The following is a 9,944-nucleotide window of genomic DNA, read 5'->3' as shown; positions in this document are numbered from 1 at the left end:
GAGTTTTCCAACAGGGGGCATAGCGTAGGGGATAGCGCGTCCGCTTCGTACGCAAGTGAACGCAGGTTCGAATCGCGGTGATCCTAACTTTTTTTTTGTTTTTCTTTTTTTTTTTTTGATCGTTGTTTTGACGAGGCATTTGGCGATATTTATATTTCTTTTTTGCGATGAACACTGAAAAAAGCACCTAATGTTGTCGACGAAACTTCGCAGACTTCGCAGATCGGGGACAGCGGGGCTTGGGTTGCCGGCTGGACGCCGCGAAGCGGCGTGTACTGGCTAACTTTTCTAATTAGCAGCCGCATACTGTCGCCGCGAAGCGGCGTGAACGCAGGCGGGAGGCTGGGTTAACGAGCTCCCCTGTGATACACGCGCAGTTCGAAAAAGGGTGGCCCGAGCGGCATGAGCTCTCAGCGTAGTGCATATAGCGATTTCCGTCCAAAGTGCACTACGTAGTGCATATAGCATCGCTCTTTTCTTTTACCGGAGATCAAGATAATCCTTCGCTGCTTCACAGATACGACACGTGATGGCGCTGATAGCGTCTGAAAGCGTTACGAGGACGCTCCCCGCGAGCGCGAACTGAGGAAACGAGTGCACTATCAGTGTCATCTGAAGCGGATCGGTGCTGGTTCAATGACGCGGCAAACGCTAATGGCGTGACGCATCGCTACGTCAAAATATCTTTATATTGTTCTCGAGTAGATAGCAACGCCAGCTGCAGAAAATGACACGCGAAGTTGACAAAGGCCATAAGTTCCAAGCAACGAACCGCGTTTTTATTTTATTTTTGTCGAGATAAGATATTAGAGAGCATATTTTAGTGGGACACCAATCTTTCTCTTTCTGTCTGCACCAAGAAGATGGCTTCAAGGGTGGAAAGCGTGCCCGCTGTCTGCTTGCAGCGCCATTGGGGACGTAGCGTTGCGTCCCAGAAGCGATAAGGAACGATTAGAACCTCCGGTAAAGGAATAGATCGGGAGGAGCAGAGGGGCCATCGGCGCCGGCATGTACGCACTCTCCTATCAGTTCCCACGAGCGCGGCTAGATTGCGCTGCAATGCAGTTGGGCCACCGCTCCCGTGTTCCAATTACTTCTGGTCGTGACTGTACGTACGTAGTGCGCGAACTTTCCAATTCAGTAGCAGGTTGAGATTCAGTGGAAGCGTAGTAATTGGCTTTTACTAGATTGCTGTGTCGTCACGAGCGCTATTTGTGCTTCTACAAGCGCCAGCGCGAGCCCGAACTTGCGCCTCTTTCACCGTTTGCGTTCTTCTGGTTTGATGTTCTGCTCTATGATTTATTAAACCTAAATCTAAAGGTCAATCGCCTCTACCTCGTCACCCATCAGGACACCCGATAGCGCTGCCGCTCTATCGGCCCTTCCTGGATGTCTCCTGCTGCCAGGTAGCAGCCGGATCGTCGAACCTCCATCATCGTTGCCTCTCCACCAGAGGATCACTACATTTTGGTGCGTCAGCTACCACTATATTTCGGCGCGTCAGCTACCGCTATATTTTGGTGCGTTGGCCGAGCCTGTCGGCCCGTCCCGTTTTTTCGACTGTTTAACTCTTTTCTGGGCACAAAAAGAGCACCCGCGGTTTTTCACAACGTTCTTGCGCTCGTGCTCGTTCAGCTTTTTTTTTTTTTTTTTAAGGGCAGTATATAAGCTTCCAAGGTTCTTTACAGTGTTCCAACACTTGTGTTCCTTCAGTTCTTTTAGGACAGTAAATAATCCCCTGATGTTCTTCACAGTGTTCCAACGCCCGTGATTGTTCAGTTTACCAGTCTGCCTTGCAAGACGGGGCCTTTCAAACCTTCTGATCTTTTTCCCTTGGCCGGTCGCTCTGCTGTACCCGGTTCTGGACTTTACGAAATTTCATTGCATTGAGACATGCTGCCCTATACTCCGTTCACCCCTAAGCTGAGACAGAGCCATATATGTAGAAAGTTTGGCCATTCGTTGGGAAGTATAGGAGACAAATGAGGAAGTGCCATTGGCTGAAAGCAGGCTGGGCGTGTTCCAGGGCGTCTTCACAAATTCGAATGTGGCCAATCAGAAGCCGGAAATAATACCCTGGCGGTGGTTGCGAGAAACAAAATTCACAAGTGCGTCGGAGTAACTCTCGGTGACTGAAAATGTGGTGCATGTGATGTTTCAAGCACGGTCATCCGAAATTATGGTGAAAGAGTACGACTGGCGGAACGAACGACATAATCCGTGCGCCGAAGGCCGGGAATCTACCGTCTGAGCGGTCACACTCTCCCCGAGCAAAACAGAGTTGAGCGGCACATTTGTTTCTTACATCTTTCTGCATGATCATGATTGTAACATCCTGTGCACCCTATTTTAAACCATGAAGGGTCACTACACTTCACACTTACGTGCTTATTAAAACCATACACCAACATATACCTATGGTTAAAACAGTTTCTCGCTACTACCACTAGGGATTCTTTTAGGCTTCTGGTTGGCCAAGAGAGAATGCCAAGCCCACTTTCTGCTTCTGGTGCATGCCCAGGCTCTGCCTGCGCCTAGCACTAACCAAACACTCTTTAAACACGGCTCTGAGCTGAGACTGCAGTGGGAACTGCTTGCCCGCCGAACTAATCAGCCGCCTCCCTTTCATCACCTGAACCAGTCCTCGGTCTGTGGATATGAGCGGGAGCGTGATCACGTGGCGAAAGAGGGATGTATGACTGGTCCATTGAAGATGTAGCTTTCACCACCGTTTCAGCTTAGGGATGAATGGAATATAGTCAGCGCGCAGGATGGCCACCCAGCTCCGGCCTCCCAAGAAGTTGGTGTCTACAATACGGCCGCTGTCTTCATTGGCCTCTTCGCTCGAAACCGTATGCTGAAGAACGAGCGTGCACCAGCATTCGACACGAAGCTTTATCGATGGCTGCCCGTACGCGGACGAGCTAGCATCTCCTCCGTTCTAGACGGGCGCTTTCGGTGAATCGCTGTGCTGCGAAATTAATTGTTTCTCTTTCGATTTTTCTTCTAAGAAAACGTTTTTATCATAAATGCCTGTGACCACAACAGCCGCCATTAAGTCAACATTTTTCTCTGATTGCGACTATCTCAATTATGACAAACTTTCCTCGGATATGAAGTTTTTCCAATATCATTTCTCATTGATCACTTGTGTGTATTAGAAGATAAGTGTTGTGTTCTGATATTTTTATTATTGTAGTCTTCCGATAGCTACTGTTAAAAAAAATATTAAGAATGGGAGAGCAGTAGTTTTTCGTTCTGCTTTAATGGGGTACGGAAGGAACATTTTAGCGCCTACTTCTCGCTCGGATAACCTGATGAACGGCGGATGATGCAAAGGGGTGGTGGGGTGATGTACATGACTGTTGTAAAAACTGTTTGAAACCAGTACTATTAATCTGGGTTTGTTGTCGTCAAACACAAGTGTCCTTGGCTGTCCAAATCGATCAAAGATGTCGCACTGGGCCTCCACTGTGGTCTCGGCCGATGCTTCTATCTGTTTTGTGTCGATCAGTATCAGGTAACTCTCCAGCTGTACGGCATAATATAAGCCATGTTCAGCGTTGCTTGGTATCCAATCAGCTGACCCGAACCTGCACCAGGGGCATTTAACAGGACTGGGCACATGTTTCGCACCTTCTTACATGGTCTTAAATGTCTTTGTCAACACCGGGGTTACAGAAGATGGTTTGTGCCAAGCTCTTCATGACTGACCTGCCTGGGGCCCTATGTCACGCTTTGTGGACTCCCACGGCGGCTAGGAACAAGGAAGTGACGTCAACAACGCAGCAAGCACAGATTAAGTGTTGATTGGTGAAAGTCGCTGATGACGAATTTCCGCAGAAGAAAACAAAGCTCACTTTTTCTTTGTTTTCTTCTGCAGAAATTTGTCATCAGCAACTCTCACCAGTCATCATCCAATCTGCGTTTGCAGCGTGTTTGACGTCACTTCCTTCTCTTTAGTCGCCGTGGGAGTCCAAAAAGCGCAACATAGGGCCCCAGGATAGGCGTCATGGAGCATAGCCTCCTGTATACTGATAATGCCTGCTCAATTGCCAGTTGCCAGCTATCACTACAAGGGTGTGTCGCCTTCCTATACAAGGGTGTGTCGCCTTCCTGTACAAGGCAGAAAATGTGAATGAAAATAAGCGTCTCGTGCGTTCTTGTATTGTTGGTGCTGTTTTTGGCATTTGTCGTGGTACCTGTGGGCAAGAACTTGCCGGGGCTGTCATTTCACGAAACCCCAAGCAACACTCGGGATCATGGAAAGTGACTAAAGCTTATTTTGAGGGAAGACTGCGTCCCGAATTCGACCTCCTATATACCTAATAGCGTGTGGTAGGCACCTTTTGTGACGTACATGAAGGAAGGCTTGTCTGGTCCTCCTTCGTGGATTCTGCTGAGGTTCCACTCAAAGCCCAGCTTGGCTCAGGCCTCTCTGGTGTCAAAGCTGGATGAGCCCATGTACCCTTCCAGGTCCTGTTTTGGTGCTGCTTGACTGGCTGTTACTGTTTACCTACGCACATCTTTCTCGCACTGCTCGTGGTATATAGTGACGGGCGCCTGACAACAGGCACAGTGCGTCATTACGAAACGTGAGCCCTGGCACAGCTAACACCTTCCACAGTGCTCATGTGACTTCGTAGCGGTTGTTACCCCAGAGGACCCTGGCTGTTGCAATTCCTCTTCACCTTCTGAACTTTAAAACAAAACCAATTATGCAGCAAAACCAAAGCATGCACTACTTTTCAGCATTTTAGCACCGCTTCTCGGCATCATTGTCGTCGCAATGCTTTGTTTGTTTATAGTTCAGATGGTGATATCACAACACCTTCCTTGTCACTCATGGTGCTTGCAGTAGCTTCGCAGAACACGAAAACATTCTAACTGCATACACCTGACACTGCAGTGAAATGACCAAAATATGCGGTTGCAATTTCTACTTGCGTCGGCCAGCTCCCCACAATGCGGCATCGGGACGTGTCATGTCACAGTGTCATAGGACGCCAGCTACGATTGATGTGGGAACCATCATACACTGCCTGTCTTTGTTGTGCACGTGTTTCACATCTACTTTGCCAACTGATGCAGGTTACAACCGCCTGAGCATTCAGCTAATTGGTGATTTCACTTGGCTACTCGTTTCAGTGGAATGTGTAATCTTGATTCTGTTTGTCCATAATCTATTTATTGGCTGGATTGTTCGAAATTAACTCAGTCGGTCTATCCAAGGAAGCCTGAAGAAAAAGCTTTGCTAAGGCAGCACTAGCCTTGACAATTTTTTTTTGTTGAGACCAAGATAAGGCCACCTGATTTTATTTTGAGCAAGCCAGCACACTGCAGAGGAGGAATGACCCAGATTTAGCATGAAGTTATAGGTTTCACATGAGCACATTCCATTTGTAGCTGAAAAAGAGGTGTCACTTAATTAGAAAGACAAGTGAAAGAAAAGCATTCTTAGGTATTTCGGTTAAGAAAGCTGTGCATACTTTAGCTCAGCTTTCAGTATTTTGGGTACATTTTGCTTTGTAGTTTTGAGTTTATCTATGATAACTATTAGTTCACTTGGAGCATGTAAAATACATTGGTTTTGACAGACAACCGCACTTGGGCATCTATCATATGTCTGAGCTGAGCATTCATTTTTTTTTCAGCTGAAGTGTATCTCTCGCTTGGCTTGATCAGTATCTACTTCATGTACTGAATGCCTTTTTACAGGGCTGCGTTGCCACAGGAGACTTGTGCGCTTGTGGGTGTTTGGTGAGTGGTGTCACCAATCACCTTGAGATCCGAGCCCAGCATGGGTTTTGACCCCCTGCAAGCCTGGCTGTGCTAGGTGTCCCCGTGTCTGATGAAACTGGGGTCTTGGCAGTTGAGCCAAGCCCGGGCTAGGTTTCCTTCAAAGGCCACCCAGGTTAGGCAACACACCACCCCAGCCCACGCCCTGCACAAACAGGTGTCCTGCGCTGGCTCGCCTAGGACGATTCGGTCAGTCGCTTTGCTTCACCACTCCTTTCCTCTGACGTTCTTCTCCATCCCTTTTTTCAATCTCTCATCTTTCTGATGTAACAGAATTCTTTTGGAAGTGAAGAGGAATTATATAGCCCATGGGTGTTGAAAACCACCAGGGTGTGACATGACGACACCAGATACTTTACTATGAAAATATCTCACCTCATGAGAATCCAATGGCCTGGACACAAAGAGGCTTTGCATGGTTGGAACGACTGGATGTGTAGCAGCCTCAGGGTTTTTGCCTTTGAATAGACCAATCTCACCAGCCAGTTTCATTAAGCCGCCGCTGCTACAATGCACCAAAGAAACTTAATCTACATGTGGGAGAGCCCTGCTGGAGCTTTGCACGTGACGAGACGACACGAGCCGTCTCGTGCACTGCCTCCTGTGAACTAAAGTTATGGCGGCATCACGCATGCGTGGAACGCTTAGTGAGAACTGCCTATTGGGACAGTTGATGGCAACAATAGATGACTGTTCCCGTTTATGGTTTTGGACACCTGGAGCACTAGTCGAGGCAGCTGCCTCTGCTGTCTCGGCAACTCCGGTATCTCGGTGTGCCCATGGCAGCCCTCTCCCTTGGTGCGACATGACTGCTGTACACTGTGGACGGTGTGATCCTCATGCATTCTCTCAGATGCGTGGTGTCTACACCGTTGGGAGAGCAACATTTGGCAGTGTGGGTGCGCTGGCGTAAATGAATGGAGACAAATGTATTTTTCCTGGTAAAGTATTTGGTGACACTGTCAACTGGCATGCTTGTAGCCAGGCTAGCAATGGCCATGGTAAGGTGACTCGTATCCCAAATGTCCCAAGATGTCTCTGTCACATTTCAATGACTGCATTAGATGTGCTTGCAAGAATGGGACATTCACAATAAAAATATAGCAATTCAGTCAAGATAGATATTAAACATATTTTTTTAATGAACCTGTATATGCTTGTAGTTTAATTTCATTATCGCTGCAGGGTCAGAAGGTTAATTGACAACAAAATTTGATTGCTTTGTTTTTTTATAGTTTTGTAAGTTATGGTTCTAGGTGCATCAGCAAAAGACATAGGCATAGTTGCAAGTGATCACTCCGAAGGTTTGGGTCTATACAGCATGAACTAATTGTATTTTTGGATAGTGATCATACCAGAAATAGCACGTTGCTATTTCAGCGGTTGCTGCTCGTGAACTCAGGAGACTGGAATTGCAGCTATTGCTACTTCAAGATGTAACGAGATTTCAGCTGCTCGTCAGACCATGGCCAGGCGGTGGAATGGATCCTCAATCCTTTGGGGGGCGTGCTTGTTGGTTTAGATCGTGAAACTTCCAGAATTCTGTTCGCCTTGCAACGTCAAAATGTCAAAAAAGATTTTTCGTGTGAAGCCAGCCTAAAACAAATCTGTTTGCTACATTGTTACAGGTTTGTCACCCTGTTTTTTGTTTTGTTTTTCTATAGTGATTTAGGACTGTTGTGGGAAACACCAGTGCCCACCGCCGAGCACAGCACTTCATGTGACAAGCACCAGCAAAAAGATGCGAAAGAGGGTTAGCAGATAAGGCCCACCATGTAATAGATGCCACCAGCCCGACAACCCACTGGACTATGTATTGTATGCAATGAATCAGTTGTCGTCGTTAACCTGTCTCGACCACGACATGCCGGCAGCGGTGGGATCCAGTGTTTCCCATGAGAAGAACAAAGGCTATATCAAAATCATAGGAGACGAGTGAACATTGCAGTGTGCGCTTCTGCTATTTGTATTGCAGCCAACAACAGCTTGTCAGCTACCCTTGAATAGACCCTTTTCAAACGTGTGCACCAGCTATACTATGTTCACCCTGCCGGACCAATCAGCAGCCTCCCTCTCATCAGCCAGTGATGTGATTGCTGCGCCAATTGTGCCAAACTGTGCCTAAGTGCTTAGTCTGCTACACTTGCTACATTTGATCAAAATGTGAGGAATTTGCACCAACATTGCAACAGAACTTAAGTTCAATTAAGTAATACTGAAAATATAACAGCTGCAGGCCTCGCTGCCGGGGCGAATCGTTAGTGTAGGCTCGTGCGCGTTTTCAGGACTTTCGATAATCGTCTCAAATAACATACTATTCGATTTGATTTCGCACCAAGCACTGACAGTGCTCCGAAGTTTCACAACAAGTCTAGTGTTCGTGGTCTGTTCTGGTGGGTTAGTTAGCCTTGTTGAGTGCGCTTCTCACCGCTTGGTGTAATGCAGTGAAGCAACAATTGCAAATTAGGCGTCGCTATGTTGCGTGTCTTGCTTCGCAGCAGCACACCCGCGTACTAAGGGGAAAAGTACTCCTCCAGAGCGAGACGGGGTGCAAGAATGTATATAAGGTGGATTCTTGTAGGTTTAATTTTTATGGTTTTTTTGTCGGAATTAAGAGTTGCAGTTTTGTTACAACCCCCCTTAGAACTTGAAGGACACATAAATCTAGGTGCTCAAAATGATTGTATTTTTACATTTTTTCAGTGGGATTTCGTACCTAAAATAATCATCCACAGCAGTTTGCGCTGTTCTTCATCAGTCGTCGTCTTGTTGCCGTGTCTGGTGCTTCCACAAGCAACTAAACAGCTGGTGTCTGTTCTCCTAATATTTGCCATCTCTCCTCACATCTGCAGTGATATAAATGAAAATGAAGTGTGCGGTTGTGCTCCAAGAGCTCTTTTTGTTGCTCCAAAATGGAATTTTGGCTGCTCAAACAGCTGCTCCAAAATGGCTATGACCAATCACATCACTGCTTTTATCACCTGACCCAACTCTTTGCGCGTGGGTATGGCCGGCAGCGTGATGATGTGGCAAAAAAAAGGCGTACGACTAATCTAACGAAAACGTAGCTTCCACCACAGTCTCAGCTTAGAGGTGAATGGAGTATGGTAGCTGCAGCACCAATTATCGAAGTCTGCCATTATTTGGGCACACACTGTGGCTGATGTTGCTTGATGTTACAGAGAAAATTGCCTCATCTCAATTAAGCTTATGCGAAATTGCTTGATAGTCTGACAACACTGAGAGCGTCACTGTTTTAATGTTAGCAAGCGTTGTCGGTACTGAAGCACGGTGGAGGGCAGTGTGTGATGGCGCGGCAGCTGTGTTTTCCGCCTTCTGACCATGGAACGCGGACGAACAGTTTAAACAACCTACCGCAACTGTCTGATGAAACTTTCGGAGGCCTGTGCACACGCTGGCGACAACCCGCGGTGTGTAAGCTTGTACAGCAAAGACGAAGGACTTGCTCCGCTGCTTTGACGAGGTTGTTGCCAGCGTGCACAGGCCTCCTAGAGCTTCATGAGACAGTTGCGGTAGGTTGTTTAAACTGTTTGTCCACATTTCATGGTCAGAAGGAGGAAAACAGCTGCCGCGCTATCATACACTGCCCGTACGGCTCTCTCGGATGCCTCCACCGTGCTTTGGTACCGCCCTTACGAAAATGGCAGATCTGGACTTATATAAAAAGAAAAAAAAATATGGATATATAAAAAATTGGGCAGATCTGGCCATATCAAGCATATCAGTTTATATAAGCCTTATATAACCAGATCTGCCCAATTTTTTATATATCCATATCTGGGTCTGCCAAATAGGGGTATATCTGCCTCCCATATCAGGGTGCTTTTTTTTTACTTTTATTTTTGCAGATCTGTTTTTAAAAAAGTCATGAAAGCTACACTTATGCGGTTTCTGCGAGTGAGTTATACGCCCAGGGGGACATTACTTGGGCGCTAAGCTTTGCGAGTACTCTGGTAATTAATTAAAATTCACTAATGAACTTTTCAATTAGTGAAAATAGACATATGGTTCCAAAAAGCCGCTAGTGGGGCGTCGTCCAAAATCCCTACATCAGTTATTTTCAGAAAATCTTTCAGCGCGTGAGAAGCGCACTAAAGCCACCACTCCCCTACTGAAATAAGTCT

The sequence above is a fragment of the Ixodes scapularis genome, unplaced genomic scaffold (genome assembly GCF_016920785.2).
Source record: "Ixodes scapularis isolate PalLabHiFi unplaced genomic scaffold, ASM1692078v2 ptg000795l_1___fragment_3__unscaffolded, whole genome shotgun sequence".
NCBI lineage: Eukaryota > Metazoa > Arthropoda > Arachnida > Ixodida > Ixodidae > Ixodes > Ixodes scapularis.
Note: the sequence above shows the minus strand (reverse complement) of the source record.